Raw genomic sequence first — 27153 nt, 5'->3', positions numbered from 1 at the left:
GAACACCGATACCCCATTTGTCAATTTTGGCAAAATTTCCTGTCCGCCATTTTGATTCATGTTGAAAACCTACTTTTTCGAACTCCTCCTAGACCGTTGCTCAGATTTTCACCAAATTTGATTTGGATCATCTTCAGACCATGCTGGCAAAAAGTTATGGAATTTGTGTCGATACACGTAACCGTTTTCAATTAGCGTACCAACGAATTTGCTGGAAAGATGCCAAACTGCATCTGAGGCTGTATCTCTGCAAAGGTTGGAGATATTTACACAAAACTTAATATGTGACATTGTCACATCACATTGACCACGCCACATCATTTTGGTCACAGCGCCACCTATTGGTCAAGAGTAATAAACCAATCAATAACCGCTAATTATTACATTTCCAATAATGCTAATAACTTTTGATTGCATTAGCCTATTATCATGAAACATGTCTCAAAATGTTCCTTGGGACATGCCGACAACATACATACCAATTATGTCATATTAAGCAAAACTTCCTGTCCGCCATTTTGATTCATGTTGAAAACCTTTTTTTTTAAACTCATCCTCAACCGTTTGTCTGATTTTCACCAAAATTGAATCAGATCATCTTCAGACCGTGCTGACAAAAAGTTATGGATTTCGTGTCAATAGACGAAACCGTTTTTGTACAGCGCTGCTTCAGATGTCAGGCATCTTCACAAAATGAGTCTGAGGCTATATCTCTGCAAAGCTTTGTTGTAATTAAGCCAAACTTGTGTGTGCCATTGTCTAACATGGAGAATAGGCTCACAGACACTCACACACAGAAATGAAATGGTTCAACTATTATATGAATAATCAATAAGCATGATTACACACACACACACAGAGAAGTACATGCCCACACATTTTGTTGTATGTAGATATTTGAAATAAATTATAGGTGACACACAACTCACAGAAAGACTTCTTTTCTTACATTTCTATGTCAGGTTTCATTGCATTCATATTCTGACATAATAGTAAACATTTGATATACATGTATGAATAAATTGTTGAACTTTCACTCAATGTGATCTTAAATGCTTGAACAGTAATATTAAATAATAGTAATATATATTTTTCTAGATGAATCAATCATCGAGACAATGAACTGTAATGTTTTAGTCTTTAGTGAGCCCATTAGTGGTCTTCCAGTGACATCTAGTGGTCGTAAAGGCAATTTATCATACAACACTGTCTCTTTAACCTTTATAACTGTTATATGTTGTCTTAATTTCATTCCAAAGAAGCATACGCAATTTATGTATAATTTCACAGTCTAGATAATAGTACTGCACTGATTTTAAATAACCTAGATATGGCTGACAGTAAAAGAATAGAACAGAATTACAGACACACACAAACATGAAATGTTTAACATTTGACATTGTCACATCACATTGACCACGCCACATCATTTTGGTCACAGCGCCACCTATTGGTCAAGAGTAATAAACCAATCAATAACCGCTAATTATTACATTTCCAATAATGCTAATAACTTTTGATTGCATTAGCCTATTATCATGAAACATGTCTCAAAATGTTCCTTGGGACATGCCGACAACATGCATACCAATTATGTCATATTAAGCAAAACTTCCTGTCCGCCATTTTGATTCATGTTGAAAACCTTTTTTTTTAAACTCATCCTCAACCGTTTGTCCGATTTTCACCAAAATTGAATCAGATCATCTTCAGACCTTGCTGACAAAAAGTTATGGATTTCGTGTCAATAGACGAAACCGTTTTTGTACAGCGCTGCTTCAGATGTCAGGCATCTTCACAAAATGAGTCTGAGGCTATATCTCTGCAAAGCCCATTAGTGGTCTTCCAGTGACATCTAGTGGTCGTAAATGCAATTTATCATACAACACTGTCTCTTTAACCTTTATAACTGTTGTATGTTGTCTTAATTTCATTCCAAAGAAGCATACGCAATTTATGTATAATTTCACAGTCTAGATAATAGTACTGCACTGATTTTAAATAACCTAGATATGGCTGACAGTAAAAGAATAGAACAGAATTACAGACACACACAAACATGAAATGTTTAAACTACTATATTAATACTCAATAAGCATGCTTAAACCCACACACAGATGCACACATTTTGTTATATATATAGATAATTAAAATAAATGATGGGTGATAAAACCTATTGCAAGTCTTCTGTTTTTATGGGCTTCTATGTCATTTTTCAGGTTTCATTGAAATCATAATCTGGCATAATTATAAACATTAGATATATCTGTATGAATAAATTGGTAAAGTTTGACTCAATGTGATCTGAAATGCTTGAACAGTAATATTAAATAATAGTAATATACATTTTTTCTAGATGAATCCCTCAACAAGCCCATAAACTGTAATGTTTTAGTCTTTAGTGAGCTCATTAGTGGTCTTCCGGTGACATCTAGTGGTTATAATTGCAATTTTTTATTCAACACTGGGATTTGAAGCTTTATGAATATTACATTGTTCTTTTTTACCTAATCTCTGTTAAATTTTGCATGATTGTTTAGAGAAAATACAGATCTAATGCATGTGTGATTATATTACCCCTTTTTTTTTTGCAGTTTAATGCCATTCACAACAGAAATCTTTTGTTTTTTAGGCCTGTTTAAATGTTATCTAACCAAAGGACAAAATACAACATATTTTATTAAAGTTATTGATCTAGAGAGTCCTGAGAATATTACTGCAGTGGTTTGATCAAGACTGAACAAAAAACCAGGTGACCCAAAACATTCAAATTCGTGGACCAATTTTATGAAAAAGGCTATAAATCGGGAACAAAATGAGATATCTTCACCAAACTCAGAACTCATATGCATGAACAAAAACTTTAGTCAAATTATTTTTTTTTTCCATATCTGCCAATTGGTGGCGCTACAGGATGAAAAAAAACTAAAATGGCTATAACTAAGCAACCGCTGATCCAATCAACTTGAAAATTGGTATGGCCCAATGTGGCACAAGTGCTCTATGAGGAATTTCACTTATCTTAAAAAACATGGCCGCCGTTGGCCAAACAACTTTAAGCACCTATTTGACAAGGTTAATGGAAGTCGATCGGAACGAAACTCGGTGGGCATGTTCGAGTCATTGCCCTAAAGGTCTGTAAGTATTTTGAAAGAAATTGCCCACAACATTGTCAACTCCCACAGAACACAACAAAGCGATTTGATTACAGCGCCAACTATTTTCCAAAAATGATAATGCATCATTTTACTGGCTGTTTCAATTACACTCTTCCAATAATTGCTTTTCTTACTCGTTGCATTTGGTCTGATGCTCCATGCCATGCTTAGCTCCTCGCTGTGGAACTTTTATTAACGATTTTCAGCCATTTCAATTACAATCATGCAATTATTAATTTCATTATTCATTGTTGCATTTGGTCTGATGCTACATATGCTTAGCTCCTGATGTTGCCGCTGGAATGCTTGGCCCCGTGATTGCTGCTTGCAGCTATATTTCTTCTTCTTCTTCTTCCGCCGCAAGTCTATGGCAGCCCATAGAACCGTTTGCGGGAAAGTTGTATAATTTGGCACACTGATAGAGGACAGTCCCAACATTAACTATAGCAAATTTGAAGCCTCTAACTCCTACTCTCTAGCGCCACCACTTGTCCAAACTTTCAATGTTTGTATGCTAATAACTTTTGAACCGTAAGCCAGAAAATGGAAATTCTTTTTTCCTCTGAATCCTTGGCTCAGGCCAAGTCGAATGAACCCTAAAATTCAAAAATCGCAAGGTTTAGTTTTTTCGCTATTTTCAATTATTCGAAAAACCTACTTTTTCGAACTCGTCCTAGACGGTTAGTCCGATTGCCACGAAAATTGGCTCAGATCATCTTGAGACCATGCTGGCAAAAAGTTATGGAATTCAAGTTGATTCGTCCAACTGTTGTCGAATGACACGTAAACAAATTTGACGAAAAGCACGCAAACATGCACGTGAGGCTATATCCCGGCAACGGTTTGTCATATTGAGACCAAACTTGCCGTGTGTTATAACAAGCATGAACTGAGACTACCTGCAGTGTTTAGAAACAGCGCCACCTAGTGGTCAGGAGATATGAAAAATGCATATTTTGGCTTATAACTACTGAATGGTTTGGCCAAAAATCACACAACTGGTCTCTTTAGATTCAGTGAGTCATGTCGAGTCAAATGATATCCAATTTTCCCGTGTCGGCCATTTTAGGCGTCGGCCATTTTGAATTATGATTTAAAATGCTGTATTTTTTGAACGCAGCATCGAATCGTTTCGCAAATAATTACAAAAATATTCGGCTCCATCCCCTGAAGGTACTCAAAAAGTTTGGTGGCAGCGCCACCTTGTGGCCAATAGTTATAATGAAATATCACATAAATGCTAATAACTTTTGAATAAATTAGTCTATTAAAATTAAAATGGTCTCGCTATATTCTGTGGGTCATGCCGAGAGTATTGATACCAATAATGTGAAAATTGGCCTTACTTCCTGTCCGCCATTTTGCTTAATGTTGAAAACCTACTTTTTCGAACTCCTCCTAGACCGTTAGCCCAATTTTCACCAAATTTGACGAGAATCATCTTCAGACCATGCTGGCAAAAAGTTATGGATTTTGTGTCGATATACGTAACGGTTCTCATTTAGCGCATCAACGAATTTGCTGGAAGGGTGCCAAAATGCATTTGAGGCTGTATCTCTGCAACACTTTGACATATTTGCACCAAACTTTGTATGTGTCATCGCCACCTCACACTGACCATGCCACATATATTTGGTAACAGCGCCACCTATTGGTCAAGAGTAATAAACCATTCATTAACCATGAGTAATTACACTTTTTAAAATGCTAATAACTTTTTAATGCATTAGCCTATTTGAAGGAAACTGGGCTCAAAATATTCCCTGGCTTATGCCGATAACATAGATACCAAATATACCACGGTAAGCTGAACTTCCGGTCCGCCATTTTGATTTATGTTGAAAACATACTTTTTCGAACTCCTGATCAACCGTATGTCCGATTTTCACCAAATTCGAATCAAATGATCTTCAGGCTATACTGATTCAAAGTTATGGATTTTGAGTCGATAGACAAAACCGTTTTCGCATACCACATCGACGAATTTGAGGCACAATGAGAAAATGACACTTGAGGCTGTATCCCTGGAATGCTTTGGCATATTGACACCAAACTTTGTGTGTGTCATTGAAAAGTCACACAGAGTACACCAGATTGATTTTATAACAGTGTCACCTATTGGTCAAGCTTGATAAACCAAGTAATCATGCTACTAGAGGTGGTATTGGTGTTTTTTTTTTTTTTGCCATTTCAAATACAATAATTCCAAAATTGCTGTTATTGCTCATTAATGTATTTGGTGTGATGCTTCATGCGATGCTTAGCTCCTACATTTGCCGTTGGAGTGCTTGGCCCCGTAATTGCTGCTTGCAGCTATATTTATTAGGGGCCAAGCACCGAAGGTGCGAGGCACCTATTGTTTTTGTTCCGGTTCTTATTATTATTATTATTATTATTATTATTCTTCCGACTGGGAGTCTATGGCAGCCCATAGAACCGAATGCGGGAAAGTTGTTTTGGTTTGACATTCTGATAGAGGACAGTGCCAACATTAAGTATACCAATTTTGGTGTGTCTAAGACATTCCCTCTAGCGCCACCAACTGTCCGAAATTTCACTTTAATTTTGTTAATAACTTTTTAACCGTAAGACCAATCAACAAAATTCTTTTTTCCTCTGATTTCTGAGCTCAAGCCAATTCAATTGCACCCTATACCGTCATTTTCCGTCATAGAAATATGGCCGCCATTTAGAATTTTTTTAAAAACCTACTTTTTCGAACTCGTCCTAGACGGTTTGTCCGATTCACACGAAAATTGAACCAGATCATCTTCAGGCAGTGCTGACCAAAAGTTATGCAAATCAAATTGATTCGTCAAACCATTTTTGATAAACGCTCGAACAAATTTTACGTAACGCTTACAAAAAGAGTCGTAAGGCTGTATCTCTGCAACGATTTATCATATTCAGACCAAACCTGGTACATGTCATAACAAGCATGACTTGAGGCTACTTGCTGCGTTTCGGCGCAGCGCCACCTACTGGTCCGGAGATATGGAAAATTGCTATTTTTGCTTATAACTTCTAAACAGTTTGTCCAAAAATCATAACATTGGTCTTGTTAGATTCAGGGCAACATGCCGAGTCGACTGATATCCAATTTTACCATCTCGGCCATTTTGACTGTCGGCCATTTTGAATTTTGTGCTAAAATGCTGTATTTTCAGAACGCATCAACGGATTGTTACGAAACATGGTATGGGTCATCAGTACAATGTCCTGAAGGAGCGTGAGAAGTTTCGAAACAGCGCCACCTAGTGGTGATCATCCTTATTTAAATGCTTATAACCTTGGGTGTGGTCGACTTATTTTCTCGAGACTCACCAAATTGGACTCCTGAAACCTTACCGAGTCCAACGATACCAAACATTCTAGGTTTCGCCTTACGGTTTGTGTAGCGTTGTGATTTAGCGCTTAAAAAACATCTGGCTATATCTTTGAAACCGCTTGTCTGATCGAGACGAAACCACCGTCAGAAGTTCGGAAACATAGGTCGATAGCTATACGCCAATGCCCAAATGCCAAAATATTGATAGTAAGGGGTAGTAATATTCAATCAAAGTCAAGAGTCAGTCAATTTTTACATGCTTTTTCATATAAATGTCCATAACTCTGAAGTGAATTGAGATATTTTCACCAAAATTGACACACATATGTATGCACACTCTGAGCAAACATAAAAAAAATGGTGGGACTGAGCCTCTTGGTGGCGTTATAATAGAACAAAACATGAAATTCTCATTGACTTCAATACAGTTTTGTGAAATAAAATGCTTTACTAAACAAATGCATTTTTCGAACTCCTCCTAGACCGTTTGTCCGATTTTAACCGAATTTGACATGGACATTCTTCAGACCATGCTGGCAAAATGTTATGGATTTCATGTCGATATACGAAACGGTTCTCATTAAGCACATCAACGAATCTGCTGGAAGGTGCCAAAATACATTTGAGGATGTATCTCTGCAAAGCTTTGAAATATTTGCACCAAACTTTGTATGTGTCATCGTCACCTCACACTGACCATTCCAAACTAATTTGGCAACAGCCCCACCTATTGTTTACACGTGATAAGCCAATAAATCCTATTAGAAGTTGTTGTGTTTATTGTTTTCAAGCCATTTTGGCTAAAATCATCTTAAAACTGTCTTAATTACTCATTCCTGCCATTCGTCTGAAGCTTTCTTCTTTAGTGCTTGGCCCCGTTATTGCTGCTTGCAGCTATATTTATTATTATTCTTCTTCTTCCACCCCAAGTCTATGGTAGCCCATAGAACCGATTGCGGGAAAGTTGTATAATTTGGCACACTAATAGAGGACTGTCTGAACATTAACCGTAGCAAATTTGAAGTCTCTAACTCAAACTCTCTAGCGCCACCAATTGTCTAAACTTTCAAAAACTTGATGCTAATAACTCTTGAACCGTAAGCCACAAAATGAAAATTCTTTTTTCCTGTGATTCCTTGGCTCATGCCGAGTCGAATGGACACCAAAATTCAAAAATCGCAAGGCTTAGTTTTTTCGCTATCGTCAATTGTTCGTAAAACCTACTTTTTCGAACTCGTCCTAGGCCGTTGCACCGATTGTCACGAAAATTGAATCAGATAATCTTCAGACCATGCTGGCAAAAAGTTATGGAATTCAAGTTGATTTCTCAAACCGTTTCCGAATAGCTCATGAACGAATTCTTTGAAAAGCACGCAAACGTGAACGTGAGGCTATATCTCCGCAACGGTTTGGCCTATTGAGACCAATCTTGGTGGGTCTTATAACAACCATTCCCTGGGACTACCTGCAGTGTTTCGGCGCTGTGCCCCCTAGTGGTCAGGAGATATGAAAAATGCATGTTTTTGCTCATAACTTCTGGACGGTTTTGCCAAAAATCACAAAAGTGGTGTCTTTAGATTCAGTGCATCATTCCGAGTCGAATGATACCGAATTTTCCCAATTCGGCCATTTTGGGCGTCGGCCATTTTGGATTTAGTTGTAAATTGCTGTATCTTAAGAATGAAGTTCCGTATCGTTTCGCAAATAATTACAAAAATGTCCGGCTCCATGCCCTGAATGTACACAAAAAAATTGGGGGCAGCGCCACCTTGTGGTCAATAGTTATAACGATTTTTTCGAAAAATGCTAATAACTTTTGCATACATTAGCCTATTGTAACAAAGCTGATGTTGATAGATTCCTTGGGTCATGCCGAGAACACCGATACCCCATTTGTCAATTTTGGCAAAATTTCCTGTCCGCCATTTTGATTCATGTTGAAAACCTACTTTTTCGAACTCCTCCTAGACCGTTGCTCAGATTTTCACCAAATTTGATTTGGATCATCTTCAGACCATGCTGGCAAAAAGTTATGGAATTTGTGTCGATACACGTAACCGTTTTCAATTAGCGTACCAACGAATTTGCTGGAAAGATGCCAAACTGCATCTGAGGCTGTATCTCTGCAAAGGTTGGAGATATTTACACAAAACTTAATATGTGACATTGTCACATCACATTGACCACGCCACATCATTTTGGTCACAGTGCCACCTATTGGTCAAGAGTAATAAACCAATCAATAACCGCTAATTATTACATTTCCAATAATGCTAATAACTTTTGATTGCATTAGCCTATTATCATGAAACATGTCTCAAAATGTTCCTTGGGACATGCCGACAACATACATACCAATTATGTCATATTAAGCAAAACTTCCTGTCCGCCATTTTGATTCATGTTGAAAACCTTTTTTTTTAAACTCATCCTCAACCGTTTGTCTGATTTTCACCAAAATTGAATCAGATCATCTTCAGACCGTGCTGACAAAAAGTTATGGATTTCGTGACAATAGACGAAACCGTTTTTGTACAGCGCTGCTTCAGATGTCAGGCATCTTCACAAAATGAGTCTGAGGCTATATCTCTGCAAAGCTTTGTTGTAATTAAGCCAAACTTGTGTGTGCCATTGTCTAACATGGAGAATAGGCTCACAGACACTCACACACAGAAATGAAATGGTTCAACTATTATATGAATAATCAATAAGCATGATTACACACACACACACACACACACACACACACACACACACAGAGAAGTACATGCCCACACATTTTGTTGTATGTAGATATTTGAAATAAATTATAGGTGACACACAACTCACAGAAAGACTTCTTTTCTTACATTTCTATGTCAGGTTTCATTGCATTCATATTCTGACATAATAGTAAACATTTGATATACATGTATGAATAAATTGTTGAACTTTCACTCAATGTGATCTTAAATGCTTGAACAGTAATATTAAATAATAGTAATATATATTTTTCTAGATGAATCAATCATCGAGACAATGAACTGTAATGTTTTAGTCTTTAGTGAGCCCATTAGTGGTCTTCCAGTGACATCTAGTGGTCGTAAATGCAATTTATCATACAACACTGTCTCTTTAACCTTTATAACTGTTATATGTTGTCTTAATTTCATTCCAAAGAAGCATACGCAATTTATGTATAATTTCACAGTCTAGATAATAGTACTGCACTGATTTTAAATAACCTAGATATGGCTGACAGTAAAAGAATAGAACAGAATTACAGACACACACAAACATGAAATGTTTAAACTACTATATTAATACTCAATAAGCATGCTTAAACCCACACACAGATGCACACATTTTGTTATATATATATATATAGATAATTAAAATAAATGATGGGTGATAAAACCTATTGCAAGTCTTCTGTTTTTATGGGCTTCTATGTCATTTTTCAGGTTTCATTGCAATCATAATCTGGCATAATTATAAACATTAGATATATCTGTATGAATAAATTGGTAAACTTTGACTCAATGTGATCTGAAATGCTTGAACAGTAATATTAAATAATAGTAATTTAAATTTTTTCTAGATGAATCCCTCAACAAGCCCATAAACTGTAATGTTTTAGTCTTTAGTGAGCTCATTAGTGGTCTTCCGGTGACATCTAGTGGTTATAATTGCAATTTTTTATTCAACACTGGGTTTTGAAGCTTTATAAATATTACAGTGCTCTTTTTTACCTAATCTCTGTTAAATTTTGCATGATTGTTTAGAAAAAATACAGATCTAATGCATGTGTGATTATATTACCCCTTTTTTTTTGCAGTTTAATGCCATTCACAACAGAAATCTTTTGTTTTTTAGGCCATTTTAACTGTTATAGCACCAGCTATTTTCTGATCTTAATGAAACTTTGCATGCTTGGTGGGTCATCTTTCACATGTTATAACCAAGTTTCATAAAGTTTTGAGTTTTTGTTTCAGTTTTATAGGCTTTAGGTTACATGTGGCCACGGCCCTTTCCTAAATGACCTCTTATAGCTAACCAAAGGACAAAATGCAACATATTTTTGAAAATTATTGATCTAGAGAGTCCTGAGAATATTATTGCAGTGGTTTGATCAAGACTGAACAAAAAACCAGGTGACCCAAAACATTCAAATTCGTGGACCAATTTTACGAAAAAGGCTATAACTCGGGAACAAAATGAGATATCTTCACCAAACTCAGAACTCATTTGCATGAACAAAAACTTTAGTCAAATTATTATTTTTTTTCCATATCTGCCACTTGGTGGCGCTACAGGATGAAAAAAAATCAAATGGCTATAACTAAGCAACCGTTGATCCAATCAACTTGAAAATTGATATGGCCCAATGTGGCACAAGTGCTCTATGAGGAATTTCACTTATCTTAAAAAACATGGCCGCCATTGGCCAAACAACTTTAAGCACCTATTTGACAAGGTTAATGGAAGTCGATCGGAACGAAACTCGGTGGGCATGTTCGACTCATTGCCCTAAAGGTCTGTAAGTATTTTGAAAGAAATTGCCCACAACATTGTCACCTCCCACAGAACACAACAAAGCGATTTGATTACAGCACCAACTATTTTCCAAAAATGATAATGCATCATTTTACTGGAGTTTTACTGGCTGTTTCAATTACACTCTTCCAATAATTGCTTTTCTTACTCGTTGCATTTGGTCTGATGCTCCATGCCATGCTTAGCTCCTCGCTGTGGAACTTTTATTAACAATTTTCAGCCATTTCAATTACAATCATGCAATTATTAATTTCATTATTCATTGTTGCATTTGGTCTGATGCTACATATGCTTAGCTCCTGATGTTGCCGCTGGAATGCTTGGCCCCGTGATTGCTGCTTGCAGCTATATTTAGGGGCCAAGCACCGAAGGTGCGAAGGCACCTATTGTGTTTGTTGGCGTTATTATTAGGGGCCAAGCACCGAAGGTGCGTAGGCACCTATTGTTTTCGTTGGCGTTATTAGGGGCCAAGCACCGAAGGTGCGTAGGCACCTATTGTTTCCGTTGGCGTTATTATTATTATTCTGCTTCTTCTTCTTCTTCTTCTTCCGCCGCAAGTCTATGGCAGCCCATAGAACCGATTGCGGGAAAGTTGTATAATTTGGCACACTGATAGAGGACAGTCCCAGCATTAACTATAGCAAATTTGAAGTCTCTAACTCCAACTCTCTAGCGCCACCACTTGTCCAAACTTTCAATGTTTCTATGCTAATAACTTTTGAACCGTAAGCCAGAAAATGAAAATTCTTTTTTCTTCTGAATCCTTGGCTCATGCCAAGTCGAATGAACCCCAAAATTCAAAAATCGCAAGGTTTAGTTTTTTCGCTATTTTCAATTTTTCGAAAAACCTACTTTTTCGAACTCGTGCTAGACGGTTAGTCCGATTGCCACGAAAATTGGCTCAGATCATCTTCAGACCATGCTGGCAAAAAGTTATGGAATTCAAGTTGATTCGTCCAACCGTTGTCGAATGACACGTAAACTAATTTGACGAAATGCACGCAAAAATGCACGTGAGGCTATATCTCGGCAACAGTTTGTCATATTGAGACCAAACTTGGTGTGTGTTTTAACAAGCATGAACTGAGACTACCTGCAGTGTTTCGACACAGCGCCACCTAGTGGTCAGGAGATATGAAAAATGCATATTTTGGCTTATAACTTCTGAATGGTTTGGCCAAAAATCACACAACTGGTCTCTTTAGATTCAGTGAGTCATCTCGAGTCGAATGATATCCAATTTTCCCGTGTCGGCCATTTTAGGCGTCGGCCATTTTGAATTATGTGTTAAAATGCTGTATTTTTTGAACGCAGCATCGTATCGTTTCGCAAATAATTACAAAAATATTCGGCTCCATGCCCTGAAGGTACTCAAAAAGTTTGGTGGCAGCGCCACCTTGTGGCCAATAGTTATAATGAAATATCACATAAATGCTAATAACTTTTGAATAATTTAGACTATTAAAATTAAAATGGTCTCGCTATATTCTGTGGGTCATGCCGAGAGCATTGATACCAATTATGTGAAAATTGGCCATACTTCCTGTCCGCCATTTTGCTTAATGTTGAAAACCTACTTTTTCGAACTCCTCCTAGACCGTTAGTCCAATTTTCACCAAATTTGACGTGAATCATCTTCAGACCATGCTGGCAAAAAGTTATGGATTTCGTGTCGATATACGAAACAGTTCTCATTTAGCGCATCAACGAATTTGCTGGAAGGGTGCCAAAATGCATTTGAGGCTGTATCTCTGCAACGCTTTGACATATTTGCACCAAATTTTGTATGTGTCATCGACACCTCACACTGACCATGCCACAGAAATTTGGTGACAGCGCCACCTATTGGTCAAGAGTAATAAACCATTCATTAACCATGAGTAATTACACTTTTTAAAATGCTAATAACTTTTTAATGCATTAGCCTATTTGAAGGAAACTGGGCTCAAAATATTCCCTGGCTTATGCCGATAACATAGATACCAAATATACCACGGTAAGCTGAACTTCCGGTCCGCCATTTTGATTTATGTTGAAAACATACTTTTTCGAACTCCTGATCAACCGTATGTCCGATTTTCACCAAATTCGAATCAAATGATCTTCAGGCTATACTGATTCAAAGTTATGGATTTTGAGTCGATAGACAAAACCGTTTTCGCATACCACATCGACGAATTTGAGGCACAATGAGAAAATGACACTTGAGGCTGTATCCCTGGAATGCTTTGGCATATTGACACCAAACTTTGTGTGTGTCATTGAAAAGACACACAGAGTACACCAAATTGATTTTATAACAGTGTCACCTATTGGTCAAGCTTGATAAACCAAGTAATCATGCTACTAGAGGTGGTATTGGTGTTTTTTTTTTTTTTTGCCATTTCAAATACAATAATTCCAAAATTGCTGTTATTGCTCATTAATGTATTTGGTGTGATGCTTTATGCGATGCTTAGCTACTACATTTGCCGTTGGAGTGCTTGGCCCCGTAATTGCTGCTTGCAGCTATATTTATTATTATTCTTCTTCTTCTTCCGCCGCAAGTCTATGGCAGCCCATAGAACCGTTTGCGGGAAAGTTGTATAATTTGGCACACTGATAGAGGACAGTCCCAACATTAACTATAGCAAATTTGAAGCCTCTAACTCCTACTCTCTAGCGCCACCACTTGTCCAAACTTTCAATGTTTGTATGCTAATAACTTTTGAACCGTAAGCCAGAAAATGGAAATTCTTTTTTCCTCTGAAACCTTGGCTCATGCCAAGTCGAATGAACCCCAAATTTCAAAAATCGCAAGGTTTAGTTTTTTCGCTATTTTCAATTATTCAAAAAACCTACTTTTTCAAACTCGTCCTAGACGGTTAGTCCGATTGCCACGAAAATTGGCTCAGATCATCTTCAGACCATGCTGGCAAAAAGTTATGGAATTCAAGTTGATTCGTCCAACTATTGTCGAATGACACGTAAACAAATTTGACGAAAAGCACGCAAACATGCACGTGAGGCTATATCCCGGCAACGGTTTGTCATATTGAGACCAAACTTGGCGTGTGTTATAATAAGCATGAACTGAGACTACCTGCAGTGTTTCGACACAGCGCCACCTAGTGGTCAGGAGATATGAAAAATGCATATTTTGGCTTATAACTACTGAATGGTTTGGCCAAAAATCACACAACTGGTCTCTTTAGATTCAGTGAGTCATGTCGAGTCAAATGATATCCAATTTTCCTGTGTCGGCCATTTTAGGCGTCGGCCATTTTGAATTATGATTTAAAATGCTGTATTTTTTGAACGCAGCATCGTATCGTTTCGCAAATAATTACAAAAATATTCGGCTCCATGCCCTGAAGGTACTCAAAAAGTTTGGTGGCAGCGCCACCTTGTGGCCAATAGTTATAATGAAATATCACATAAATGCTAATAACTTTTGAATAAATTAGTCTATTAAAATTAAAATGGTCTCGCTATATTCTGTGGGTCATGCCTAGAGCATTGATACCAATTATGTGAAAATTGGCCATACTTCCTGTCCGCCATTTTGCTTAATGTTGAAAACCTACTTTTTCGAACTCCTCCTAGACCGTTAGTCCAATTTTCACCAAATTTGACGTGAATCATCTTCAGACCATGCTAGCAAAAAGTTATGGATTTCGTGTCGATATACGAAACAGTTCTCATTTAGCGCATCAACGAATTTGCTGGAAGGGTGCCAAAATGCATTTGAGGCTGTATCTCTGCAACGCTTTGACATATTTGCACCAAATTTTGTATGTGTCATCGCCACCTCACACTGACCATGCCACAGAAATTTGGTGACAGCGCCACCTATTGGTCAAGAGTAATAAACCATTCATTAACCATGAATAATTACACTTGTAAAAATGCTAATAACTTTTTATTGCATTAGCCCATTCGAATGGAACTGGGCTCAAAATATTCCCTGGTTTATGCCGATAACATAGATACCAAATATACCATAGTAAGCTGAACTTCCGGTCCGCCATTTTGATTTATGTTGAAAACCTTTTTTGTCGAACTCCTCATCAACCGTAGGTCCGATTTTCACCAAATTCGAATCAAATGATCTTCAGACTATGCTGACTCAAAGTTATGGCTTTTGAGTCGATAGACAAAACCGTTTTCGCATACCACATCGACGAATTTGAGGCACAATGAGAAAATGACACTTGAGGCTGTATCCCTGGAATGCTTTGGCATATTGACACCAAACTTTGTGTGTGTCAAGTCACACAGAGTACACCAAATTGATTTTATAACAGTGCCACCTATTGGTCAAGCTTGATAAGCCAAGTAATCATGCTACTAGAGGTGGTATTATGATTTTTTTTTGCCATTTCAATTACAATAATTCCAAAATTGCTGTTATTGCTCATTAATGAATTTGGTGGGATGCTTCATGCGATGCTTAGCTCCTACATTTACCGTTGGAGTGCTTGGCCCCGTAATTGCTGCTTGCAGCTATATTTATTATTATTATTCTTCTTCTTCCACCCCAAGTCTATGGTAGCCCATAGAACCGATTGCGGGAAAGTTGTATAATTTGGCACACTAATAGAGGACTGTCTGAACATTAACCGTAGCAAATTTGAAGTCTCTAACTCAAACTCTCTAGCGCCACCAATTGTCTAAACTTTCAAAAACTTGATGCTAATAACTCTTGAACCGTAAGCCACAAAATGAAAATTCTTTTTTCCTGTGATTCCTTGGCTCATGCCGAGTCGAATGGACACCGAAATTCAAAAATCGCAAGGCTTAGTTTTTTCGCTATCGTCAATTGTTCGTAAAACCTACTTTTTCTAACTCGTCCTAGGCCGTTGCACCGATTGTCACGAAAATTGAATCAGATAATCTTCAGACCATGCTGGCAAAAAGTTATGGAATTCAAGTTGATTTCTCAAACCGTTTCCGAATAGCTCATGAACGAATTCTTCGAAAAGCACGCAAACGTGAACGTGAGGCTATATCTCCACAACGGTTTGGCCTATTGAGACCAATCTTGGTGGGTCTTATAACAACCATTCCCTGGGACTACCTGCAGTGTTTCGGCGCTGTGCCCCCTAGTGGTCAGGAGATATGAAAAATGCATGTTTTTGCTCATAACTTCTGAACGGTTTTGCCAAAAATCACAAAAGTGGTGTCTTTAGATTCAGTGCATCATTCTGAGTCGAATGATACCGAATTTTCCCAATTCGGCCATTTTGGGCGTCGGCCATTTTGGATTTAGTTGTAAATTGCTGTATCTTAAGAATGAAGTTCCGTATCGTTTCGCAAATAATTACAAAAATGTCCGGCTCCATGCCCTGAATGTACACAAAAAAATTGGGGGCAGCGCCACCTTGTGGTCAATAGTTATAACGATTTTTCGAAAAATGCTAATAACTTTTGCATACATTAGCCTATTGTAACAAAGCTGATGTTGATAGATTCCTTGGGTCATGCCGAGAACACCGATACCCCATTTGTCAATTTTGGCAAAATTTCCTGTCCGCCATTTTGATTCATGTTGAAAACCTACTTTTTCGAACTCCTCCTAGACCGTTGCTCAGATTTTCACCAAATTTGATTTGGATCATCTTCAGACCATGCTGGCAAAAAGTTATGGAATTTGTGTCGATACACGTAACCGTTTTCAATTAGCGTACCAACGAATTTGCTGGAAAGATGCCAAACTGCATCTGAGGCTGTATCTCTGCAAAGGTTGGAGATATTTACACAAAACTTAATATGTGACATTGTCACATCACATTGACCACGCCACATCATTTTGGTCACAGCGCCACCTATTGGTCAAGAGTAATAAATCAATCAATAACCGCTAATTATTACATTTCCAATAATGCTAATAACTTTTGATTGCATTAGCCTATTATCATGAAACATGTCTCAAAATGTTCCTTGGGACATGCAGACAACATACATACCAATTATGTCATATTAAGCAAAACTTCCTGTCCGCCATTTTGATTCATGTTGAAAACCTTTTTTTTTAAACTCATCCTCAACCGTTTGTCTGATTTTCACCAAAATTGAATCAGATCATCTTCAGACCGTGCTGACAAAAAGTTATGGATTTCGTGTCAATAGACGAAACCGTTTTTGTACAGCGCTGCTTCAGATGTCAGGCATCTTCACAAAATGAGTCTGAGGCTATATCTCTGCAAAGCCCATTAGTGGTCTTCCAGTGACATCTAGTGGTCGTAAATGCAATTTATCATACAACACTGTCTCTTTAACCTTTATAACTGTTATATGTTGTCTTAATTTCATTCCAAAGAAGCATACGCAATTTATGTATAATTTCACAGTCTAGTTAATAGTACTGCACTGATTTTAAATAACCTAGATATGGCTGACAGTAAAAGAATAGAACAGAATTACAGACACACACAAACATGAAATGTTTAAACTAGTATATTAATACTCAATAAGCATGCTTAAACCCACACACAGATGCACACATTTTGTTATATATATAGATAATTAAAATAAAAGATGGGTGATAAAACCTATTGCAAGTCTTCTGTTTTTATGGGCTTCTATGTCATTTTTCAGGTTTCATTGCAATCATAATCTGGCATAATTATAAACATTAGATATATCTGTATGAATAAATTGGTAAACTTTGACTCAATGTGATCTGAAATGCTTGAACAGTAATATTAAATAATAGTAATATACATTTTTTCTAGATGAATCCCTCAACAAGCCCATAAACTGTAATGTTTTAGTCTTTAGTGAGCTCATTAGTGGTCTTCCGGTGACATCTAGTGGTTATAATTGCAATTTTTTATTCAACACTGGGTTTTGAAGCTTTATAAATATTACAGTGTTCTTTTTTACCTAATCTCTGTTAAATTTTGCATGATTGTTTAGAAAAAATACAGATCTAATGCATGTGTGATTATATTACCCCTTTTTATTTTGCAGTTTAATGCCATTCATAACAGAAATCTTTTGTTTTTTAGGCCTGTTTAAATGTTATCTAACCAAAGGACAAAATACAACATATTTTTTCAAAGTTATTGATCTAGAGAGTCCTGAGAATATTACTGCAGTGGTTTGATCAAGACTGAACAAAAAACCAGGTGACCCAAAACATTCAAATTCGTGGACCAATTTTATGAAAAAGGCTATAACTCGGGAACAAAATGAGATATCTTCACCAAACTCAGAACTCATATGCATGAACAAAAACTTTAGTCAAATTATTATTTTTTTTCCATATCTGCCACTTGGTGGCGCTACAGGATGAAAAAAAATCAAATGGCTATAACTAAGCAACCGTTGATCCAATCAACTTGAAAATTGATATGGCCCAATGTGGCACAAGTGCTCTATGAGGAATTTCACTTATCTTAAAAAACATGGCCGCCATTGGCCAAACAACTTTAAGCACCTATTTGACAAGGTTAATGGAAGTCGATCGGAACGAAACTCGGTGGGCATGTTCGACTCATTGCCCTAAAGGTCTGTAAGTATTTTGAAAGAAATTGCCCACAACATTGTCACCTCCCACAGAACACAACAAAGCGATTTGATTACAGCGCCACCTATTTTCCAAAAATGATAATGCATCATTTTACTGGAGTTTTACTGGCTGTTTCAATTACACTCTTCCAATAATTGCTTTTCTTACTCGTTGCATTTGGTCTGATGCTCCATGCCATGCTTAGCTCCTCGCTGTGGAACTTTTATTAACGATTTTCAGCCATTTCAATTACAGTCATGCAATTATTAATTTCATTATTCATTGTTGCATTTGGTCTGATGCTACATATGCTTAGCTCCTGATGTTGCCGCTGGAATGCTTGGCCCCGTGATTGCTGCTTGCAGCTATATTTATTAGGGGCCAAGCACCGAAGGTGCGTAGGCACCTATTGTAATCGTTGGCGTTATTATTATTCTGCTTCTTCTTCTTCTTCTTCTTCTTCTTCTTCTTCCGCCGCAAGTCTATGGCAGCCCATAGAACCGATTGCGGGAAAGTTGTATAATTTGGCACACTGATAGAGGACAGTCCCAACATTAAATATAGCTAATTTGAAGTCTCTAACTCCTACTCTCTAGCGCCACCACTTGTCCAAACTTTCAATGTTTGTATGCTAATAACTTTTGAACCGTAAGCCAGAAAATGGAAATTCTTTTTTCCTCTGAATCCTTGGCTCATGCCAAGTCGAATGAACCCCAAAATTCAAAAATCGCAAGGTTTAGTTTTTTCGCTATTTTCAATTTTTCGAAAAACCTACTTTTTGAACTCGTGCTAGACGGTTAGTCCGATTGCCACGAAAATTGGCTCAGATCATCTTCAGACCATGCTGGCAAAAAGTTATGGAATTCAAGTTGATTCGTCCAACCATTGTCGAATGACACGTAAACAATTTTGACGAAAAGCACGCAAAAATGCACTTGAGGCTATATCTCAGCAACGGTTTGGCATATTGAGACCAAACTTGGTGTGTGTTATAATAAGCATGACCTGAGACTACCTGCAGTGTTTCGACACAGCGCCACCTAGTGGTCAGGAGATATGAAAAATGCATATTTTGGCTTATATCTTCTGAATGGTTTGGCCAAAAATCACACAACTGGTCTCTTTAGATTCAGTGAGTCATGTCGAGTCGTATGATATGCAAATTTCCCGTGTCAGCCATTTTAGGCGTCGGCCATTTTGAATTATGTTTTAAAATGCTGTATTTTTTCAACGCAGCATCGTATCGTTTCGCAAATAATTACAAAAATATTCGGCTCCATGCCCTGAATGTACTCAAAAAGCTTGGTGGCAGCGCCACCTTGTGGTCAAGAGTTATAATGAATTATCACAAAAATGCTAATAACTTTTGAGTAAATTAGACAATTGAAATGCAAATGGTCTCCCCGTATTCTTTGGGTCATGCCGAGAACATAGATACTAATTATGCCAAAATTGGCCATACTTCCTGTCCGCCATTTTGATTAATGTTGAAAACCTACTTTTTCGAACTCCTCCTAGACCGTTAGTCCGATTTTCACCAAATTTGACGTGAATCATCTTCAGACCATGCTGGCAAAAAGTTATGGATTTCGTGTCGATAAACAAAACGGTTCTGATTTAGCGCATCAACGAATTTGCTGGAAGGGTGCCAAAATGCATTTGAGGCTGTATCTCTGCAACGCTTTGACATTTTTGCACCAAACTTTGTATGTGTCATCGCCACCTGACACTGACCATGCCACATAAATTTGGTAACAGCGCCACCTATTGGTCAAGAGTAATGAACCATTCATTAACTATGAATAATTACACTTATAAAAATGCTAGTAACTTTTTAATGCAATAGCCTATTGTAATGAAACTGGCCTCAAAATATTCCCTGGCTTATGCCGACAACATAGATACCATATATGCCAGAGTAAGCAGAACTTCCTGTCCGCCATTTTGATTTATGTTGAAAACCTACTTTTTCGAACTCCTCATCAACCGTTAGTCCGATTTTCACCAAAATTGACTCAGATGATCTGTAGACTTTACTGACAAAATGTTATGGATTTTGTATCGATAGACAAAACCGTTTTCGCATACCACAGCGACGAATTTGAGGCACAATGCCAAAATGACACTTGAGGCTGTATCTCTGCAATGCTTTGGCATATTGACACCAAACTTTGTTTGTGTCATTGAAAAGTCACACAGAGTACACCAAATTGACTTGATAACAGCACCACCTATTGGTCAATTTTGATAAGCCAGTAAATCATGCTACTAGAGGTTGTATTTATGATTTTTTTAGCCATTTCAATTACAATCATCCTAAAATTGCTGTTATTGCTCATTAATGCATTTGGTGTGATGCTCCATGCCATGCTTAGCTCCTACATTTGCCGTTGGAGTGCTTGGCCCCGTAATTGCTGCTTGCAGCTATATTTAGGGGCCAAGCACCGAAGGTGCGAAGGCACCTATTGTGTTTGTTGGCGTTATTAGGGGCCAAGCACCGAAGGTGCGTAGGCACCTATTGTTTTCGTTGGCGTTATTATTATTCTTCTTCTTCTTCTTCTTCTTCTTCCGCCGCAAGTCTATGGCAGCCCATAGAACCGTTTGCGGGAAAGTTGTATAATTTGGCACACTGATAGAGGACAGTCCCAACATTAACTATAGCAAATTTGAAGCCTCTAACTCCTACTCTCTAGCGCCACCACTTGTCCAAACTTTCAATGTTTGTATGCTAATAACTTTTGAACCGTAATCCAGAAAATGGAAATTCTTTTTTCCTCTGAATCCTTGGCTCAAGCCAAGTCGAATGAACCCTAAAATTCAAAAATCGCAAGGTTTAGTTTTTTCGCTATTTTCAACTTTTCGAAAAACTTACTTTTTCGAACTGGTCCTAGACGGTTTGTCCGATTTTCACGAAAATTGGCTCAGATCATCAACAGACCATGCTGGCAAAAAGTTATGGAATTCAAGTTGATTCGTCCAACCGTTCTCGAATGACACGTGAAAAAATATGACGAAAAGCACGCAAAAATACACGTGAGGCTATATCTCCACAACGGTTTGGCGTATTGAGACCAAACTTGGTGTGTGTTATAATAAGCATGACCTGAGACTACCTGCAGTGTTTCGACACAGCGCCACCTAGTGGTCAGGAGATATGAAAAATGCATATTTTGGCTTATAACTTCTGAATGGTTTGGCCAAAAATTACAAAACTGGTCTCTGTAGATTCAGTGCGTCATGTCGAGTCGATTGATATCCAATTTTCCCGTGTCGGCCATTTTAGGCGTCGGCCATTTTGAATCATGTTTCAAAATGCTGTATTTTTTGAACGCATCATCGTATCGTTTCGCAAATAATTACAAAAATATTTGGCTCCATGCCCTGAAGATACTCAAAAAGTTTGGTGGCAGCGCCACCTTGTGGCCAATAGTTATAATGAAATATCCCATAAATGCTAATAACTTTTGAATAAATTAGACTATTAAAATTAAAATGGCCTCCCTATATTCTGTGGGTAAAGCCGAGAGCATTGATACCAATTATGCGAATATTGGCCATACTTCCTGTCCGCCATTTTGATTAATGTTGAAAACCTACTTTTTCGAACTCCTCCTAGACCGTTAGTCCGATTTTCACCAAATTTGATGTGTATCATCTTCAGACCATGCTGGCAAAAAGTTATGGATTTCGTGTCGATATATGAAACGGTTCTCATTAAGCGCATCAACGAATTTGTTGGAAGGGTGCCAAAATGCATTTGAGGCTGTATCTCTGCAACGCTTTGACATATTTACACCAAACTTTGTACGTGTCATCGCTACCTCACACTGACCATGCCACATAAATTTGGTAACAGCGCCACCTATTGGTCAAGAGTAATAAACCATTCATTTCCCATGAATAATTACACTTATAAAAATGCTAATAACTTTTTAATGCATTAGCCTATTGCAACGAAACTGGTCTCAAAATATTCCCTGGTTTATGCCGAAAACATAGATACCAAATATGCCAGATTAAGCTGAACTTCCGGTCCGCCATTTTGATTTATGTTGAAAACCTACTTTTTGAACTCCTCATCAGCCGTTAGTCCAATTTTCACCAAAATTTAATCAGATGATCTTCAGACTGTGCTGACAAAAAGTTATGAATTTTGTGTCGATAGACAAAACCGTTTTTGCATACCACAGCGACGAACTTGAGGCATAATGACAAAATGACACTTGAGGCTGTATCTCTGCAATGCTTTGGCATATTGACACCAAACTTTGTTTGTGTCATTGAAAAGTCACACAGAGTACACCAAATTGACTTGATAACAGCACCACCTATTGGTCAATTTTGATAAGCCAGTAAATCATGCTACTAGAGGTTGTATTTATGATTTTTTTAGCCATTTCAATTACAATAATCCTAAAATTGCTGTTATTGCTCATTAATGCATTTGGTGTGATGCTCCATGCCATGCTTAGCTCCTACATTTGCCGTTGGAGTGCTTGGCCCCGTAATTGCTGCTTGCAGCTATATTTAGGGGCCAAGCACCGAAGGTGCGAAGGCACCTATTGTGTTTGTTGGCGTTATTATTATTATTCTTCCTCTTCTTCTTCCACCCCAAGTCTATGGTAGCCCATAGAACCAATTGCGGGAAAGTTGTATAATTTGGCACACTAATAGAGGACTGTCTGAACATTAACCGTAGCAAATTTGAAGTCTCTAACTCAAACTCTCTAGCGCCACCAATTGTCTAAACTTTCAAAAACTTGATGCTAATAACTCTTGAACCGTAAGCCACAAAATGAAAATTCTTTTTTCCTGTGATTCCTTGGCTCATGCCGAGTCGAATGGACACCGAAATTCAAAAATCGCAAGGCTTAGTTTTTTCGCTATCGTCAATTGTTCGTAAAACATACTTTTTCGAACTCGTCCTAGGCCGTTGCACCGATTGTCACGAAAATTGAATCAGATAATCTTCAGACCATGCTGGCAAAAAGTTATGGAATTCAAGTTGATTTCTCAAACCGTTTCCGAATAGCTCATGAACGAATTCTTCGAAAAGCACGCAAACGTGAACGTGAGGCTATATCTCCGCAACGGTTTGGCCTATTGAGACCAATCTTGGTGGGTCTTATAACAACCATTCCCTGGGACTACCTGCAGTGTTTCGGCGCTGTGCCCCCTAGTGGTCAGGAGATATGAAAAATGCATGTTTTTGCTCATAACTTCTGAACGGTTTTGCCAAAAATCACATAAGTGGTGTCTTTAGATTCAGTGCATCATTCCGAGTCGAATGATACCGAATTTTCCCAATTCGGCCATTTTGGGCGTCGGCCATTTTGAATTTAGTTGTAAATTGCTGTATCTTAAGAATGAAGTTCCGTATCGTTTCGCAAATAATTACAAAAATGTCCGGCTCCATGCCCTGAATGTACACAAAAAAATTGGGGGCAGTGCCACCTTGTGGTCAATAGTTATATCGATTTTTCGAAAAATGCTAATAACTTTTGCATACATTAGCCTATTGTAACAAAACTGATGTTGGTAGATTCCTTGGGTCATGCCGAGAACACCGATACCCCATTTGTCAATTTTGGCAAAATTTCCTGTCCGCCATTTTGATTCATGTTGAAAACCTACTTTTTCGAACTCCTCCTAGACCGTTGCTCAGATTTTCACCAAATTTGATTTGGATCATCTTCAGACCATGCTGGCAAAAAGTTATGGAATTTGTGTCGATACACGTAACCGTTTTCAATTAGCGTACCAACGAATTTGCTGGAAAGATGCCAAACTGCATCTGAGGCTGTATCTCTGCAAAGGTTGGAGATATTTACACAAAACTTAATATGTGACATTGTCACATCACATTGACCACGCCACATCATTTTGGTCACAGCGCCACCTATTGGTCAAGAGTAATAAACCAATCAATAACCGCTAATTATTACATTTCCAATAATGCTAATAACTTTTGATTGCATTAGCCTATTATCATGAAACATGTCTCAAAATGTTCCTTGGGACATGCCGACAACATACATACCAATTATGTCATATTAAGCAAAACTTCCTGTCCGCCATTTTGATTCATGTTGAAAACCTTTTTTTTTAAACTCATCCTCAACCGTTTGTCTGATTTTCACCAAAATTGAATCAGATCATCTTCAGACCGTGCTGACAAAAAGTTATGGATTTCGTGTCAATAGACGAAACCGTTTTTGTACAGCGCTGCTTCAGATGTCAGGCATCTTCACAAAATGAGTCTGAGGCTATATCTCTGCAAAGCTTTGTTGTAATTAAGCCAAACTTGTGTGTGCCATTGTCTAACATGGAGAATAGGCTCACAGACACTCACACACAGAAATGAAATGGTTCAACTATTATATGAATAATCAATAAGCATGATTACACACACACACACACACACACACACACACACACACACACACAGAGAAGTACATGCCCACACATTTTGTTGTATGTAGATATTTGAAATAAATTATAGGTGACACACAACTCACAGAAAGACTTCTTTTCTTACATTTCTATGTCAGGTTTCATTGCATTCATATTCTGACATAATAGTAAACATTTGATATACATGTATGAATAAATTGTTGAACTTTCACTCAATGTGATCTTAAATGCTTGAACAGTAATATTAAATAATAGTAATATATATTTTTCTAGATGAATCAATCATCGAGACAATGAACTGTAATGTTTTAGTCTTTAGTGAGCCCATTAGTGGTCTTCCAGTGACATCTAGTGGTCGTAAATGCAATTTATCATACAACACTGTCTCTTTAACCTTTATAACTGTTATATGTTGTCTTAATTTCATTCCAAAGAAGCATACGCAATTTATGTATAATTTCACAGTCTAGATAATAGTACTGCACTGATTTTAAATAACCTAGATATGGCTGACAGTAAAAGAATAGAACAGAATTACAGACACACACAAACATGAAATGTTTAAACTACTATATTAATACTCAATAAGCATGCTTAAACCCACACACAGATGCACACATTTTGTTATATATATATATATAGATAATTAAAATAAATGATGGGTGATAAAACCTATTGCAAGTCTTCTGTTTTTATGGGCTTCTATGTCATTTTTCAGGTTTCATTGCAATCATAATCTGGCATAATTATAAACATTAGATATATCTGTATGAATAAATTGGTAAACTTTGACTCAATGTGATCTGAAATGCTTGAACAGTAATATTAAATAATAGTAATTTAAATTTTTTCTAGATGAATCCCTCAACAAGCCCATAAACTGTAATGTTTTAGTCTTTAGTGAGCTCATTAGTGGTCTTCCGGTGACATCTAGTGGTTATAATTGCAATTTTTTATTCAACACTGGGTTTTGAAGCTTTATAAATATTACAGTGCTCTTTTTTACCTAATCTCTGTTAAATTTTGCATGATTGTTTAGAAAAAATACAGATCTAATGCATGTGTGATTATATTACCCCTTTTTTTTTGCAGTTTAATGCCATTCACAACAGAAATCTTTTGTTTTTTAGGCCATTTTAACTGTTATAGCACCAGCTATTTTCTGATCTTAATGAAACTTTGCATGCTTGGTGGGTCATCTTTCACATGTTATAACCAAGTTTCATAAAGTTTTGAGTTTTTGTTTCAGTTTTATAGGCTTTAGGTTACATGTGGCCACGGCCCTTTCCTAAATGACCTCTTATAGCTAACCAAAGGACAAAATGCAACATATTTTTGAAAATTATTGATCTAGAGAGTCCTGAGAATATTATTGCAGTGGTTTGATCAAGACTGAACAAAAAACCAGGTGACCCAAAACATTCAAATTCGTGGACCAATTTTACGAAAAAGGCTATAACTCGGGAACAAAATGAGATATCTTCACCAAACTCAGAACTCATTTGCATGAACAAAAACTTTAGTCAAATTATTATTTTTTTTCCATATCTGCCACTTGGTGGCGCTACAGGATGAAAAAAAATCAAATGGCTATAACTAAGCAACCGTTGATCCAATCAACTTGAAAATTGATATGGCCCAATGTGGCACAAGTGCTCTATGAGGAATTTCACTTATCTTAAAAAACATGGCCGCCATTGGCCAAACAACTTTAAGCACCTATTTGACAAGGTTAATGGAAGTCGATCGGAACGAAACTCGGTGGGCATGTTCGACTCATTGCCCTAAAGGTCTGTAAGTATTTTGAAAGAAATTGCCCACAACATTGTCACCTCCCACAGAACACAACAAAGCGATTTGATTACAGCACCAACTATTTTCCAAAAATGATAATGCATCATTTTACTGGAGTTTTACTGGCTGTTTCAATTACACTCTTCCAATAATTGCTTTTCTTACTCGTTGCATTTGGTCTGATGCTCCATGCCATGCTTAGCTCCTCGCTGTGGAACTTTTATTAACAATTTTCAGCCATTTCAATTACAATCATGCAATTATTAATTTCATTATTCATTGTTGCATTTGGTCTGATGCTACATATGCTTAGCTCCTGATGTTGCCGCTGGAATGCTTGGCCCCGTGATTGCTGCTTGCAGCTATATTTAGGGGCCAAGCACCGAAGGTGCGAAGGCACCTATTGTGTTTGTTGGCGTTATTATTAG

General features: G+C 37.4%; 1 long non-coding RNA gene across 1 annotated transcript; it reads right to left on the bottom strand.

Annotated features, from left to right (window-relative positions):
* Window positions 1-1595: 1595 nt before the first annotated feature.
* Window positions 1596-27153, bottom strand: LOC127968957 (uncharacterized). The gene is made up of 3 exons (XR_008156180.1): window positions 25938-27153; window positions 17098-17889; window positions 1596-1715 (listed from the first exon to the last, which is right to left on the bottom strand). It is a non-coding gene; the product is annotated as an uncharacterized LOC127968957 (long non-coding RNA).

The sequence above is a fragment of the Carassius gibelio genome, chromosome B12, assembly GCF_023724105.1.
Source record: "Carassius gibelio isolate Cgi1373 ecotype wild population from Czech Republic chromosome B12, carGib1.2-hapl.c, whole genome shotgun sequence".
Taxonomy (NCBI): domain Eukaryota; kingdom Metazoa; phylum Chordata; class Actinopteri; order Cypriniformes; family Cyprinidae; genus Carassius; species Carassius gibelio.
Note: the sequence above shows the minus strand (reverse complement) of the source record. Positions and strands in the feature narration are given on the sequence as shown.